Below are 18,188 nucleotides of genomic sequence, written 5' to 3'. Positions count from 1 at the left end.
AGAGCAGGGTATTAGCAGCTACCAGTCAGCACCAAGGATCATGAGACATGTAGTCCTCTGCCCAACAAGCAGTTGGCACAGGACAACATCAATTCCTCCTAATTTGCAATGGGGCTAAAATGATGGTGTTACAAGGATATTTGAAACCATTTGAATTTATCCATAAGCTTATTTCTCAAAGGGTTTTAAAGTAAAAATAATCAGAGGCTGATCTTTACATCCACTTTCTCTGAACATTGATGACAGATACATTTTGACTGTGCCACTAAAGGAGATACAGTGAAAGAGACAGTCACAGTCCCCAGGCAAGTGCAAAGGGACTGTAAGGAGAATGTGACTGAAACGATTCTCACCCCACTGCTAATAAATATTTACCATCTTTTCAAGCCTGCACGTTTGATGCTTATACATTTTTAATCAAGTATGAATTTTATCTGTATACCATGTCTTTGATCAGAACCTGAATATATATTTGTATTATGCCACTTCAGCCTTACTCTCATTATTCCATTAGGACTTAGAAATCTGAAACCTAAAAACATAAACTTCTATAAACTGATAATGTATTTAACATTCACATTTTAGTTACCAAAATCACTTTTACAATATATTTATTTTTCTGTCTATGCATCAGCCTCTAGACAAAACAATATCTACATTTGGATGAAAGCTTTTGAGATGATATAGATACACAAATAAACTGTATTTCATATGTGGAAAGTAGATCATTTTAGACTCTGAAAACATAACTTAAAAACGAGGGTCAGGATATCCATGAGTGATGTACATTGTGTTGGTCCTAATTTTTCCCTCTACTCCTTCCTCTATGAGGTACAATGGATCACCTGGCAGGTAAGAATGCCGCAGCATCATGCAGACTTCTTACAGGCATTAGTACATCTCCAGTCATCTACAGGTTCCTTGCAGAAGCTCCAGGGCAATCACTCTGGTCATATTACATGACTGATTACATGACTTGCCGGAAATTTCAGTGCGGCGTAAGAAGATGGATGGGCTCACACCAATGCCTGAAGAAAGTATATATAATTCTGAACCATTTTGTGCTATAGTAAATGAAAGGAAGAGGTACTTTATTGGCTTATCCACTGGGATAGATAGATGGATAGATAGATAGATAGATAGATAGATAGATAGATAGATAGATAGATAGATAGATAGATAGATAGATAGATAGATAGATAGATAGATAGATTACAGTGCTCAACCTCTTTACTGCCACTTTGATTAAAAAAAATGTAAGGTAGGCTTCAAATAGCTGAAAGGGCTGCAATGTTTCAGAAGCTCAACTCCCTGCTACTTTTCCACTGACATTATCCAGGCTAGGTGTAACAAACTTACCGGGTGTTGTCTCTGGAGGCTGCTCTGAGCAGCTGGAGGAAGCTTCCTCTTCCTCTTTGGTTGGTCACATCCCTGGCTCCCCTGTAGACGTAAGTCAGCATGTTCGCATCCCGGCTCCCCTGTAGATGTGGGTCAACGTGTTGTTTCTGGCAGTCTCTCTAGGAGGACGCGCACAGCTCAGAACTGCCTTTATAGGTTAAGGAGGCGTGTCTGAAGTGTGTCAGCTGATTCCTGCGGTCAGCTGACACTTGCTGCAGGGATGTTGCTGATTGGTCTGTTTTTCCTGGGGGCTTGGTCTGTGCTCCATTCCTGCAATATAAACCCTGGGCATTCAGTTACTCGCTGTCCGTTATAGCTTTCAGTTCTCTAAGCGCTGGACCTTGCTTTACTACATAGTCTAGTTAATGTCCCGGAGAGCTACATTTCATATATTGCGCATCAGCACGATATACATGCACTCTAGTCAGTCAGTATTGTATTATTGTAATATTGTATATTGTTCTGTGTATCGATTTTTGCCTGCCTCTTGACCTCAAATCTGCCTAGCCCATCTGTATTACTGCCATCTGATATCTGTGTATGACTCGGCCTGTCCCTGACTTCGCTCCTGTTTGATCCTTCCAATATGACTGACATCTGACCTATATGTATGACTTTGGTCTGTATAACGTTTTCGCACCTGTCTTAGCCTACTGTACTTCAGCCATCTGATTACCAGTGTATGATCCTAGACTGTTATTGACCTTGCTCTGCCTTAGTCCCTGTGTACCGCATATCTCTGACTTTGTGTATGACTTCAGTTGACGATCTGACCTCGATTATCATATATTCAGTGTACACTTCATAGCCTGCATCACAGCCAGCGTTACACTAGGTGTGAAATTCTTCTAGTGTGACCAATGTTTTCTGTTTGAACTACAATGGGGGTTTAAGGTCAATTAAGTCTAATGAGGTGATTTCTTTTCTGCCTTCCATCATCTGTTGCTTCTGTGTCTGCAAGTTCTTTCACGGACGAAAGAGGTGCCTATTTTAACTCTTAAATGTAAAAAGATAAGGAAAATGAAAGGGTTTTTTTTTAATAATAAACCACATTTTTAGAATGCATTTTTAATTTGCTATAGAGCTGCCGTAGGTGTTAAAAATGATGCTCGGTTCACTTTAGCAGAAAGACCTTGTAGTTTTTGAGAAAATCAACTTTGAAATTGTGAAGAAAAAAATGGTTTTTAAACTCACAAAAAAATGATGATTTTAAAACCATTTTTCCTTTGGTTTTTAAAATTGATTTTCTCAAAATCTTTTTAAAATGTTGGTGAGGATAGCATGTATTGGAGGCTTTTCTATTAACTGCTAAAATCGACACAAAATGAAGCGAATTATGCACATTTAAACCACTACAGTCGACATGAAAGTACGCCAAAAAGCAACATTATGGCTCCTTACGGTTAATAAAATTAATGACTATTTTTCCTACAGTTTTTCATTACAATTTGCATTTTTTTTCCCCTCAGATTAGTCACAAGCTCAACCAATAAATACATAACTTCATTGCCATGCTCCTGAGTTGAGCTGAACTATCATCATCGGTTGTCTTTGAAGAACTATTTTAATACTTTATTAATGCTACTCATTTGAAATCCTATTTAAACCAATACAGAGACAACCATCTTTCTTGCATGTACAACCCTGCACAAAACATGTTTCCACCTTTTTGACTTCCATCCAGTCAGTCATTCACCATTCATCCATTCTCCATTCTAATGCAAAATTAAAATTATGCAAAATTTGTGCTCATCACTATTCAGTTCATCCAAAGTTACATATTGTGGTTAATTTCTTAAATGGAAGGCCAGATGTACATCTTGGAAGCCTAAAGACACAAAACATATGGTGCTATAAACTCCTCCCTTCACTGAACTCTCAAATTCTCAAGGGTACACCTTTCAACCACCAAAGGAGCATGGCTGTCTAGATGTGCAGTCCTATCCCGCGCTCTATGCTCTGGGGCACAGTGATGTCAGCATGTTTGTAGGATGGTTAGCTTGGGTTCTTAACACACTGGCACTTCTAAGGCTCCCTGCACACTGCAAATCCGTTTTGCGATTCCGATTCCGTTTCCGATTCCAATTTGGAATTTCTGATTTTTCCTGAATGCAATCAACAGAAAAACGGAGGAAAAAACACAGCATGCAGTAACGATTAAAAATTGGAATCGGAATCGGATGTAAAAACCAATTAAAAATCGGAATCGCATGCAGTGTGCAGGCAGCCTAAAACAAACACAGAACATTTATATTGCGCTTTTCTCCTAGCGGACTCAAAGCGCCGCAGCTGCAGCCACTAGGACACACTCTATAGGCAGTAGCAGTGTTAGGGAGACTTGCCCAAGGTCTCCTACTGAATAGGTGCTGGCTTACTGAACAGGCAGAGCCAAGATTTGAACCCAGGTCTCCTGTGTCAGAGGCCCTTACACTATCAGCCATTACACTATCCAGCCACTTCTAGAATCATACCTAGTGTCAAGTCCAGCCCTGACTACATGATGCTAAAATTAACATGCACAGAGAGTGCATGGCAATATTACCAGTGTTAATGCAACCAACATAAAGTCCACTATGCACGTAGCATAACTCGCATTGCATATAAATATATAAATAAAGTTAACCCCTTCCTCAGGCCAAACTTGACCTTCCCTCCTTAAAGGATACTTAAAATGACATGTGACATGATGAGCAGTGCCTAGCACACAAATAAGTGACACAAATAAGTGACATGTGACATGATGAGTAGTGCCTCGCACACAAATAACTATGCTGTGTTCCTTTTTTTCTTTCTCTGCCTGAAAGAGTTAAACATCAGGTATGTAAGTGGCAGTTCCTGTCTGAGTCAGGACTTGGTCAGACTACAGTGTGACCTCACTGATAAGAAATTACAACTATAAAACACTTTCCTAGCAGACAATAGCTTCTGAGAGCAGGAAAGAGATAAAATGGGTCAAAAGTTCATAGATTTTAGCTCTGGCATACTTCACTGAATGTGTCATTGAGCAAAAACAATAAAAAAGTAAAAACTTAAAAGGTAGATTTAAATATAAAATAAAACTAGAATATCTTCCAGACCTTCCTATCTGGCAGGACACAGCAAGTATGTCTGGGCACACACTACTCTAGTCCAGTGCCACTTGCCTATGGAGTTCCACAGGGTTCTGTACTATCACCATTACTCTTTGCAGTCTACATGCTCCAACTGGACAAAATAATCCAGAACTATGGCCTAGGATACCATTGTTATGCAGATGACACACAACTGTATCTGTCCTTCAAGCCTGGCACCCAAGACCCATCAGCATCCATAAATGCATGTCTAGTGGATTTACAAAATTGGATGAACACCAGCTGGCTGAGGCTGAATTCTGACAAAACAGAGGTGTTGGTGGTAGGTGGTCCACACATGATGGACAAAGTTCAAAACGCTCACTACCTCAAACTAGCAATTGGGGGAGATACCATACAGTATAAAGACTCTGTGCGAAACCTTGGGGTGATCTTGGATGGAAATCTAAAACTCAGACAGCAAGTATCAGCTGTTGTCAAGTCTTCCTTCTTCCATCTAAGAAATATAGCGAAAATCAAACACCTTATCCCAGCTGAAGACCTACCTACCCTGGTTCATACATTTGTATCCTCCCGCCTAGACTACTGCAACGCCCCGTTCATCGAATCTACAGATAAGGTTCTGCGCCCCTTACAGCTAGTACAGAATGCTGCAGCCAGACTCCTAGCCAATGCCCTGAACCAAACAAAACATGTGGAGCACCATTCATAAGCAAACAATTAGTATTAGCTAAATATACAGTGCATTGAAATGTGCAGAAAGGCCAATTAGATACAATATCAATCCAAGAAAACAGCTATGACCTCAAAGAACCGCACCAAATCCGTACACAAAAAATGTTGCAAAAAGTCCATCCTTTATTTATACATCAATAAACAATTAAAAACACAATTAAAACCAGGTGGGGAATAGCATATGAACCCAAATTGTCGGAGAACCAGGAGGATATTAAAGTGCAATGAGTGCTAATGACACACCACTAGGGGTGTGAAAAATGAGGGCTTGATTGTGGTAGTGGTCAATGGATGTGCATATTACCCAGAGGGGTGGGGGGGGGGAGGAGGGAAAAAGGGGGAAACAAGGTGCAATGTGCAATGTGCAAAATCGAATAACCATCAAATTGCAAACAATGAGGATGACAAATACATGACCTCAATATATAAACAGTAAATGTCTGATAATAAACAATAGTGGAAAAAAGTCCAGACACAAGGAGTGAATGAGGGAATGAGAGGGGAAAGAAAAGTGAGAAACCACAGTGCTGTGGATTAGCTAGTAAATTGCAGATTGCAATGAATTGGTCAAAGACAGAAACCACCAATGTGGTAAAGATCCTACCAGTAAGGAAGTAGCTCCACGGGTCCCCCACCGCTGCCAATGCCCCCCGCAGCTCACACATCACCCCAGTACTGCAAACTCTTCACTGGTTGCCAGTAAAATGGAGAATCCATTTTAAGATCTGCCTGCTGACATTCAAGGCTCTACACCACATGGGACCCAAATACATAGCGGATCTATTGGAACTTTATGCCCCTCCACGCACCCTCTGCTCTGCCAACAAGATGAAGCTGGTTATACCCAGGATACACTTAAAATTTGATGCTCGGGCCTTTTCCTATGCAGCCCCTACTCTATGGAACTCACTTCCACAATCAGTACGAGAGGCTCCTTCTCTGGACAGCTTTAAAAAAAGGCTAAAAACTCACCTCTTTTCCCAAGCCTTTGAGACTGCATAATGCAGGGTCACAGCACTCTGAGTCTGCATGGAGAAAAGCGCTATAAAAATATTATTGTTATTGTTGTTAAAAAGTCATTTTTAGGAGAAGGAGGATAGATACAATTGTTTATTTCATTAGTTTATTTTCACCTCGGGTGTCTTTTAACATTAACACTTCCTGATATCTAGCCCTTGTCTCATCCCATTAAATCCTTTCCTGATAAAACCCCTTGGCTAAGGGGATAGCCACACCCAACTTTATCCCAACTGTGTGTCTCTTAATGGACCACTTTCGCGAAAATTGGTATAGCTTAACCACTTGCCAACCGCACGCTTATACCGTGCGTCGGCAAAGTGGCAGCTGCAGGACCAGCGACGCAGTACTGCGTCGCCAGCTGCAGGCTGATTAATCAGGAAGCAGCCGCTCGCGCGAGCAGCTGCTTCCTGTCAATTCACGGCGGGGGGCTCCGTGAATAGCCTGCGGGCTGCCGATGGCGGCTCGCAGGCTAAATGTAAACACAAGCGGAAATAATCCGCTTTGTTTACATTGTACGGCGCTGCTGCGCAGCAGCGCCGTAAGGCAGATCGGCGATCCCCGGCCAATCAGCGGCCGGGGATCGCCGCCATGTGACAGGGGACGTCCTGTCACTGGCTGCACAGGGCGGATAGCGTCCTGTGCAGCCCCGATCACCGGGGATGAGCAGGTAGGAGAGGGAGGGGGGAATTTCGCCGTGGAGGGGGGCTTTGAGGTGCTCCCCCCCCGCAACTAGCCTGCCCACCAGAGCGATCAGACCCCCCCTGCACACCATCCCCATAGGGGGGAAAAAAGGGGGGCGATCTGATCGCTCTGCATGAAACCTGATCTGTGCTGGGGGCTGCAGAGCCCATCCAGCACAGATCACAAAAAATAACGCTGGTCCTTAAGGGGGGGTAAAGGGTGGGTCCTCAAGTGGTTAAAATACATGTGTATAAGAAGTACATTTCTCCCAAATTAAAATCCATTATGAATTACTTTTCTCCCATGTTATTTATTTTTTGCGATAATGGTCCTTTAAACCAATGCCTGACCCTAACCAAAAACCCTTTCTGATACTCACCTGTTATCGCTTTAATACCCTCAATCACTAAATCCATGCACTCAGGACTGTTATTTTGTCAGGCAGAACTTTGAATCAATAATAGAGCACCTGTGCCCAAATTAAACTTCTCATATCCAAAACATTCTTGCTGGTAATTTGACTTTATTACAGTCGAATGCTGCAACCTAGATTAATCTCTCTTTTGGCAAAAAGGTGCTTTGTGGAAGATAATCCCATGAGAGCTAGGACCAAAGTTAATGCATTAGAATGCTTGTACATAACAATGTTTGTCTATGGCATCTAGGACCACAGCGAGAGGCACTGGCAATATTTTATTATTTATTTGTTGTATTTATAAAGCGCCAACATATCACGCAGTGCTGGAAATTAGTTAAGGTTACAGACAATATTTAGGGGTGACATACAGCAATAAGACAATACAGGAATACATGCAAACCAGAGCAGTAAGCACAGTATGAGTACAAGGTAATGCTTAGTCAGTCACTGCCTCTCTAGTTGGGAGCATGGAGATTAAGTCGAGTTCACCAAAGAGTTCACTCAGAGCCATAGGACGGGTGTACAGTAATGGAGGTGCATGAACAGGCAGGAGACAAAAGGAGGAGGACCCTGTCTGAAGGCTTTCAATCCAGAGGGAGAGGTAAGGACACAAAAGGTAGGGGACCAGAGTTCAGCTGCAGGTTTAGAGCTCCAGTGGGGGAAGGGGGTAGGCCAGAGTGAAAAGGTGAGTTTTGAGGGCCTTCTTGAAGATGTTGAAGGTGGGGGAAACCCTAATGGGGGAAGGTAGGGAGTTCCATAGTGTTGGACCAGCTCTCGAGAAGTCCTGGAGGCATGCATGGGATTGGGTGATGCAGGGGGCAGTCAGGTGAAGTTCATTGGAGGAGTGGAGTGAGCAGCCAGGTGTGTACCTCTGAGTAAGATCAGAAATGTAGGTTGGGCAGGTTTTGTGGACAGATTTGTAGGCCAGACACAGTATCTTGAATCTGATTCTGGACTGGATAGGAAGCCAGTGGAGGGATTCACAGAGGGAAGCCACTGGGGTGGAGCGATGGGAGTAGTGAATAATTCTGGCTGCCGCATTCATGACAGACTGCAGCGGGGCAAATCGGGTCATAGGGAGACCAGACAGAAGGGCATTGCAGTAGTCAAGGCAGGGAATAATGAGGGCATGGATGAGAAGTTTGGTGGTGGCAGAGGTCAGGAAAGGGCGGATCTTGCAGATGTTATGGAGGTGGAAGTTGCAGGACTATGTGAGGTTTTGGATGTGGGGGGTGAAGGAGAGTGTGGAGTCCGAGGTGACACCAAGAAAGCGGGCTTGATAGGTAAGGTGAATGGTAGTGTGGTTAACAGTGACATTCACATCTGGGCGGGTCAGGGATGGCCGGGGTGGGAAGATCATAAATTCCATTTAGTCCAGGTTTAGTTTCAGGAACCTAGCGGACATCCAGGAGGAAATGGCTGATAGGCAGGAGGAGGCCTTGTCCATGGTAGTGGTGGGTAGGTCAGGGGTGTAGAGGTAGATCTGGGTGTCATCTGCATACAGATGATAGTTAAAACCCATGGAGGAGATAACCTTGCCAATGAAGGATGTGTATAGGGAGAACAGTAGGGGGCCAAGGACCGAGCCTTGGGGGACTCCCACCGAGAGGTGGTTGGAGGTGGATGAGGACTCATTGAAGGAGGTTGTGAAGGAGCAGTTGGAGAGGTAGACAAGCAGTTGGAGAGGTAGGCAATAGACAAGATGCAATGTTCATAGCCATAAGGCTGATAGTGGCTGGTGCACTGAAGAAAGAGACTCATTCGCCCTATCTATGCAAAAATAAGGGAGGGGTAATTCTGTACAAGCAGTACTGAACTAATAAGCACTAGCTCAGTGTTGTGTTAATGCTGTCAATGCCCATGTATTATTATTATTATTATTATTATTATTATTATAATCTATTCTTATTTCTGAGATAAAGGTTCTGTCCCTTTCCCAATCAATGCTCATCTGATCAGGTGACTCTCCTAAGAATTACAACAGCCAGTAAGTTTCCTTACAGCAAAGCTTGCTGTCAGATTTTCTTTAAATCTGAAAGCTATGCAGTCCGAGCTGCTTTATTTCGCCTAGTAAGAGGATTACAACTGTAAAAGCATAGCCATCCTCACGCATTCACAACACAGGCAGCCTAACTAGCATATCAGGATTAGCTTGGCATTATTTTGCTTTTGCATATAGTCTATTTATGATTGTCACCCCCTACCTGGCTGTGATAACTCACAGCTTCCCTTTTATCCCCTGTAGACGTTGCATTCATGTCCCTCCTCACTCCATTCTAACTCAGCATGTATTCTCTAGGGCAACATTCATACTTGAACATCAGAAGAGATGAATCCAAAAAGCTGCAGCTTCCAGGCACAGCTACAGGAGTTATACTTCATGCATGTCATTTACATTGGTAATGCAGCTCCATTGCTTCAAGAAATTAATGTAACTCCTATTGCAATTAAACACTACAGTTATCATCAAGAAATACAGCCTGGGGAATACAGAACACACATTTGATGTCTCCAATAAAATCTTACAGAACTACTAAGTGCTGTCTATTTCCATTTCCAATTCGCAAAACGTCAACATCAATATATTCAAAGAAATAAAACTGTATACAGATATCATTAAAGTCAAATACGTTGTGTGTGCTTGCTGCTGCATGAACTTACTTCTGCAGTATTCCTGCTTCCGGGTGATAAAAGCAGATGGAATTTTGTGCTGGGAGCTTGCAAACAACTATTCATCATTTCATTACGTTCACTGCTTATATAAATTTACTGGCTGATGAGACTAACAGGCACAGTGGAGCTGAGGGGGAAGCTAGGAAGACACCAGCCTCTGAGCAGAGATCCCAGAGGGATCGCCTGTGCCTCCCAGAGTGCTCCCCCTTGCCCAGCCATATACAGTGTGGTGCAAGTGGAAGTAAAGCTACAACTCGCCTGTCAGCCCCGCGGGGAACTTCAGCATGTCTCCTACACATCACACAGTTAGCGTCTCCTGTCTGACATCCTCTAGTGGTGTCTCTCATCCAGGGGTCTATTCCTGGGAAAAGAGGTGAGTGGACTCACCCTTAAAACAAAAAAATGGGCGTGGTTACGCATAGTGTGGGCGTGGTCGTGGGTGGGGCCAAATATACTGTACATGGCCTTAGCAGTTATATAAAAGGTCTGCCAGGGGAAGTTTGAGCTCTGTCGTAGTGTATTCCCAAAAAGTAGATGTAATCTGACAGCATGTCACCAAAAATACACATAATCTGGCAGAGGTTCCTCCAAAATACAGATAATATGGCAGTTGTTCCCCCAAAATAGACAATCTGGCAGCAGCAGTTCCCCCAACATACACATAATCTGGAAGCAATTCCCCAAAATATGTGAAACCTGGCAGTGGATCACCCAAAATACACGTAACACCCACAATACATGTAATCTGGCAGCAGTGGTCCCCCAACATACACAATCTGGCAGCGGTTCCCCAAAATACATGTAATCTGGCATCAGCGGTTCACCAAAAATACAGATCTGACAGCAGTTCCCCCAAATTAGGTACCCCCAGTATAGCTAGCCAGATCTATAGGTGTCCCCAGTATAAGTAGCCATTTTATAGTTGTCCCCACAATAGGTGGCCAGGTGTAGAGATGTCACCAGAATAGGTAGCCAGGTGTATAGATGTCCTCAGAATAGGTAGCCAGGTGTATAGATGTCCCCAGTATAGCCAGGTGTCCCCAGTATATGTAACCAGGTGTTCAGGTGTCCCCAGTATAGCCAGGTGTATAGGTGTCCCCAGTATATGTAGCAAGGTGTATAGGTTTCCCCAGTATATGTAGACAGGTATATAGGTGTCCCCAGTATAGCCAGGTGTATAGGTGCCGCCAGTATAGCCAGGTGTATAGGTGTCCACAGTATATGTAGCCAGGTGTATAGGTGTCCCCAGTATAGCCAGTCTATAGGCGTCCCCAGAATAGGTAGCCAGGTGCCCCCCCAGTGGGAGGGGAGCAGCGCAGCGGAGAGGAGAGGAGAATTGGGCAGAGCAGTGGGGAAGGGCGGACCTCTCCCCCCCCCTTCTTTCACCTTGGGGCTCCTCTTCCTGGCTCTTCCCTCCAGAACATTTGTGGCGGTAGCTGGCAGCAGGCATCAGTGGGCGTCACTTACCTCCTCCTGTTCCGGCGAGTTGAAGCTGTGCGTGCCCCTGCTCTGGTCTTCACTAGCTGCACGCAAATGTTCTGGAGGGGAGAGCCAGGAAGAGGAGCCCCAAGGTGAGGGAAGGGGGGGAGACGTCCGCCCTTCCCCACTGCTCTGCCCAACGTTCCTCTCCACTGCGCTGCTCCCCTCCATCTATGTTAGGGTGGATGACGTCCACTTTCCAAAAAAACTAGGTGGACGTCGTCCACCCGTGTTCATGCAGGACTCGACCCCTGCTCTCATCACTGCGTTGCTAGAAGTGTCAGGAGACACTGAACTGTGCGACCGGGCAAAGACATGATGAAGTTCCCGGCAGTGCTGACAGGTGAGTTATACACTTGCTTTCTGCTCCACACTGTTCTGCGTATTGCTGGAGGGTAGGCTCCCTAGTCCTGGGAGACACATCTGCCTATATAAACTGGGGAGAGCCTACCTTCTCCATGGGGGCACATTTGTCTATCTATATGGTGGTTGGGGGAGACTATCTAACACTAGGGGGCAGTCTAGCTATCAATACTGGGTTGTAGACTACCTAATCCTTGGGGCACATTTGACTATCTATACTGGGGGGTTACTTAACACTGGGGGGCACATCTGGCTACCTATACTGCGGGGGCAACCTAGTCCTGAGGGGAAAGATGAATAAAGTGTGTTAACACATAACCTGCGTGTTAACCTTGATAGTGAAGCATACTTTTAATTTATTGTATGCTTCACTGGATGCGGGGCAACAGTTTTTACAGGAAACACAATGCAACTCCTACTCTGAACGCAGTCTCAGACAAAGGGAAGAATGTGAAATGAAGTAACCCATAGCAACCAATCCCAATCACTAATTTGGATACACTGGCTGTGCTATGGTTTAATGAGTGTAAAGATAAACCCTGACCACTAGAATTTGCAGTGTAAACTGAGCAAAATGGTGAGTCTGCCCGTTTTGCATTAGTCATCTGCAAACATTTTTTTCCACTCCCAATCCCTTTTATTGTAGTTTAGTCTTCAAAATGACCAGAGCTGGAGAAAGGAGTTAAGGCTTAATTTTCAAGCAATCTAATGAATATCAGAGGATATCATTGTCTAGTTTACATGGGTGTGCCAAGCTTTAGAATGTGTGAACATTTTTCTTTTAAAACAAAATTTCCTTTGAAAAATGTGAAGGAATCTTTAATTCCAGGCAGGGCCTAACCCTTCGCCAGTATTAAAGAGAAGACCTCAAAGAGCTCCATGCAGTTAAAGAGAGGTCGACCTTAAATAAGATGAAAAGTTGAACATAAAAGATTGCAAAGAAGTATACATTTCACAATGGTTGGGTTCTAAACCATTAAAAGCAATGCAAAATCCTCTGATTCCACGTCCCCAGGATTAATATCAATGATTTATAGGTGTGTGATTTCCCCAACCCCTTTATCTAAACTACAATATATCTTAAAGTGGGAACAGGAATTGGGCACGACCATTGAAGTTAATGACCTGAACGACATTTGGAAGCTCTCTCCTAGATGCTCCATTAGTGCATCTTTGGTGGAAACGCAATACAAGGTTCTTCTTAGATGGTATCTGACTGACGCCAGATCGCTTAGCGAAATTTACGCCAAATGTCTCGGGCCTTTGCTTCCAGGGTTGTGGTCAACCGGGAACTTACTTACACATTTGGTGGCGGTGCCCTAAAGTATGCAAATTTGGGATTAGGATCTACCAAGTGATTTATACCATATTCAAAACACAAGTCCCTAAATGACTGCAGATAGTCTTACTGGGTATGAAGCCCCAGGAGTTATCCACCTCCCAGTATAAGTTGCTACAACATATCCTCCTACACTAAATTGAATTATTCCTTAGGCTACAAGATGCACTGACTTTTTGTGGATTTTTATGTCTGTCAACCTTGTTTTAATTGTGCAACCTTATACCCAGTGTTTATATTGTGAAAATGTTGCATACAATTTGCATGATACTACATACTTAGTTAATTTTATGTGGCTCGCTACAGCAACATCTTTTGTCTTTGTCCACAGTTTGTCCCCTATCTTATTGCCTGATGAAGCGGGCTGTGCCTGCGAAACGTGTTGCATCTTTTTGGGTACCAATAATACATTTATTTGTTTAATTCAGACAGTATTTTGAGTCTGCTTTCCGGAGGTAAGTCCACCACTGCCTCCCAGCAAATTTTAAAAATTTTATTACCTTTTATCCTGCTGGCGCCTCTGTTCTCTTACGATAATACTGTGTCCACCCCTGGTGGAGGGGTGACCTACCCCTACTTTCCTGATCTACAGAGAGCGACATCTTAATCCTGAGTGAGGACAGGTCTAATCTTCTCACCTGCATCTACAGTGGTTGCCTAAGAGGTAACCCATGTTTGTGAGTATATTGTGTATATTCATCTCACACTTACATTTATCCACGGTTTCCAATACATACTACACTATATTGGGCTCTTGGTGTTTCTTATTTATATCCTGTTAGCGGCTAAGAGGGTAATAGCTCACTCTTGGAAATCCCCCACGCTGTCATTTGACATTTTCAAGTCCAACTTGAGCTCCGCCTTGTGCTTTGACAGGATGAAGGCTATTTTGGATGACACTCTTCCTAAATTCGATAAGGTCTGGAAGCCCTATTTTCTAAACTACTCCCATTGGATTCCACAAAGCATCACTGAGGTTTAATCAACGGCAGGCCTTATATGGCTCCCTCGACACCTTAGAGCCCCCTGTGGGCTCTCTTCTTTTGCTCCGCTAGCAGGCTGGCTGTACCTCTCTCTTCTCCCTCTCTTTTTCTTCTTCCTTCTCTGTTTTCTTCTATCTGTCATCTCATCTTCACATGTCTTGTCTCTCCCAATCCTCCGCTTCCCTTTATCTGTCCTATTACCTCTCCTTTCCCTTCTCCCTAACCCTTCCCCACCCTCAGGGTTTAGTAGTCCTCAATTACTGGTCCACAATTTCTGTAGTCGGACCTTTGCAAAATGTTTTACAGCTATCTGTTCGGACTATGTAGGCTGTTGGTACCTGATGCCTCAATGCTGCCAACATCCGTTTGACTTTTATGAGTACTTAAGTCGCCTTTGCGACCATTGTTCAGCCTGACATAACTTCCCCCTGTTGTCAATTCTTGGAGATATGTTTGTTGTATAATGTACACCCTAGAATGTATTGTGTGATATGTATTTTACTTCGCATTTCTCCTGTCCCCTGCTTTGATAAAATTTGAAAATAATAATAAAAGAGTTTTGAAAAGAAAAAAGCAATGCAAAAACACGCAGACATGGGGTGAAGTGGGTGAAGGACTGGTAATGCCAGCCTTGATCCTTTCCAACCTTGGATCCTGGTAATGTTAAAATTTAGTGATCATGAGAATGAATGGTTATTGGCTAATCCTACCCCTGTGGTTGGAGAGATACATGATGGAATCACCCTGGCTTCAGCTGACTACAGACCCTGCAAAGCCCCATCATACTGGGTGTTGCACATTGGTGAATGGCGGCAGGGTTTGACAAAGATGTCACGACATACCATACAGTCATATGTTGTGAGACAAGCCAAGGAGAGCTTCCCCGAAGAGCTTGTGATGATGGATCACAGAGACTTAAGCCTTATTTTCTAAATATGAGGAATGAATGGTGAGCAGCCCCATGCTGCTTCTTTACTTCTTTACACCATATATCAGTGGACATAATACAGTATACCCGATAGATATGTATGCATGTTTTGCTTGTTTCTTCACACTACCTCACATCAGAGCCGGATTAAGACCGAATGGGGCCCTAAGCGAAGTAGAAATTTGGGCCCCCTCTCTAAATATTATATGCATTTGCACAGTAAATAAATATATATATATATATATATATATATATATATATATATATATATATATATATATCCTATTAATATAACAAATGGGAAAGTTCGGATGTTTGGATGTTTGGATGTTTGTTACTCGATCACGCAAAAATGGCTGAACGGATTTGAATGAAATTTGGCACACACATAGTACATTACTTTGAATAAGGTATAGGATACTTTTTATTCCCATAACCAAAAAGGGGGCGGAGACAAATACAAATGTCACTGGAAAATGTAAACTGCAGCCATTCTTACACTGTTCTCAAACTTTGCACAGTTGGTCGTTGGGTGACTGGGATTAATATTCAGAAAGGTGGGAGGAGCCTACAAAACCCAATCATAATTCACCTATTGATTTTCAAGGGAAATATTTAAATTGCTGCCATTCTTGCACTGTTAATGGCACAAGCCTCAAACCTGGTACAGTTGATCATTGGGTGACTGGGGTTCAATTTGAGAAAGGGGGGGAGGAGCCACAAACAGCCAATTAGATTTGTTTCATTCCAATGCAAATTATTGATGCCAAACACCGCAAAGCTCACAAACTTGGTAATTAAGTAATTGATTAATTGTGTGTGAGGGTTAGAAAAGTGGGCACAGCCAACACCAGCCAAATACATAAGCGGGCAACGTGGAGTCATAAGTGGGCGGAGACAAATACAAATTTTACTGGGAAAATGTAAACTGCAGCCATTCTTACACTATTAATTGTAGGGTTCTCAAACTTTGCACAGTTGGTTACTGGGTGACTGGGATTAATATTCAGAAAAGTGGGTGGAGCCTACAAAAGCCAATAAAAAATGACCTATTGATTTTTCAGGGGAATATTTCATTGCTGCCATTCTTGCACTGTTAATGGCACAAGCCTTAAACATGGTACAGTTGATCATTGGGTGACTGGGGTTTAAATTGATAAAAGGGGGTGGAGCCACAAACAGACAATCTTATTTGTTTCATTTTAATGCAGGTTATGGATGCTAAAAACCGCAAAGCTCACAAACTTGGTAATTAAGTAATTGAGTAATTGTGTGTTAGGGTTAGGAAAAGTGGGTGCAGCCAACACCAGCCAAATACATAATCGGGCAATACCGGGTCATCAGTGGGCAGAGACAAATACACATTTCACTGAGAAAATGTAAGCTGCAGCCATTCTTACACTGTTAACCACTTGAGGACCACAGTCTTTTCGCCCCTTAAGGACCAGAGCCTTTTTCTCCATTCAGACCACTGCAGCTTTCACGGTTTATTGCTCGGTCATACAACCTACCACCTAAAGGAATTTTACCTCCTTTTCTTGTCACTAATACAGCTTTCTTTTGCTGCTATTTGATTGCTGCTGCGAGTTTTAGTTTTCATTATATTCATCAAAAAAGACATGAATTTTGGCAAAAAAATGATTTTTTTAACTTTCTGTGCTGACATTTTTCAAATAAAGTAAAATTTCTGTATGCATGCAGCACGAAAAATGTGGACAAACATGTTTTTGATAAAAAAAAACCCCATTCAGTGTATATTTATTGGATTGGGTAAAAGTTATAGCGTTTAAAAACTATGGTGGCAAAAGTGAATTTTCCCATTTTCCAGCATCTCTGACTTTTCCGCCCACCTGTCATGTTTCATGAGGTGCTAAAATTCCAGGATAGTATAAATACCCCCCAAATTACCCCATTTTAGAAAGAAGACATCCCAAAGTATTCACTGAGAGGCATGGTGAGTTCATAGAAGATTGTATTTTTTGTCACAAGTTAGCGGAAAATGACACTTTGAGACAAAAAAAAATAAAAAATAAAAAATTCAATTTCTGCTAACTTGTGACAAAAAAAAATGAAATCTGCCACGGACTCACCATAGCCCTCTCTGAATACCTTGAAGTGTCTACTTTCCAAAATGGGGTCATTTGTGGGGTGTATTTACTGTCCTGGCATTTTGGGGGGTGCTAAATTGTAAGCACCCCTGTAAAGCCTAAAGGTGCTCATTGGACATTGGGCCCCTTAGTGCACCTAGGCTGCAAAAAGGGGTCACACATGTGGTATTGACGTACTCAGGAGAAGTAGTATAATGTGTTTTGGGGTGTATTTTTACACATACCCATGCTGGGTGGGAGAAATATCTCTGTAAATGACAATCTTTTGATTTTTTTTACACACAATTGTCCATTTACAGAGAGCTTTCTCCCACTCAGCATGGGTATGTGTAAAAATACACCCCAAAACACATTATACTACTTCTCCTGAGTACGGCGATACCACATGTGTGGCACTTTTTTGCACCCTAACTGCGCTAAGGGGCCCAACGTCCAATGAGTACCTTTAGGATTTCACAGGTCATTTTGAGAAATTTCATTTCAAGACTACTCCTCACGGTTTAGGGCCCCTAAAATGCCAGGACAGTATAGGAACCCCACAAATGACCCCATTTTAGAAAGAAGACACCCCAAGGTATTCCGTTAGGAGTACGGTGAGTTCATAGAAGATTTTATTTTTTGTCACAAGTTAGCGTAAAATGACACTTTGTGAAAAAATCTAATAAAAAGCAATTTCCGCTAACTTGTGACAAAAAATAAAATCTTCTATGAACTCACCGTACTCCTAACGGAATACCTTGGGGTGTCTTCTTTCTAAAATGGGGTCATTTGTGGGGTTCCTATACTGTCCTGGCATTTTAGGGGCCCTAAACCGTGAGGAGTAGTCTTGAAATGAAATTTCTCAAAATGACCTGTGAAATCCTAAACGTTCTCATTGGACGTTGGGCCCCTTAGCGCAGTTAGGGTGCAAAAAAGTGCCACACATGTGGTATCGCCGTACTCAGGAGAAGTAGTATAATGTGTTTTGGGGTGTATTTTTACACATACCCATG

This window comes from Hyperolius riggenbachi, chromosome 2 (assembly GCF_040937935.1).
Source record: "Hyperolius riggenbachi isolate aHypRig1 chromosome 2, aHypRig1.pri, whole genome shotgun sequence".
Taxonomy (NCBI): Eukaryota; Metazoa; Chordata; class Amphibia; order Anura; family Hyperoliidae; genus Hyperolius; species Hyperolius riggenbachi.
This window is presented reverse-complemented; position numbering follows the sequence as displayed.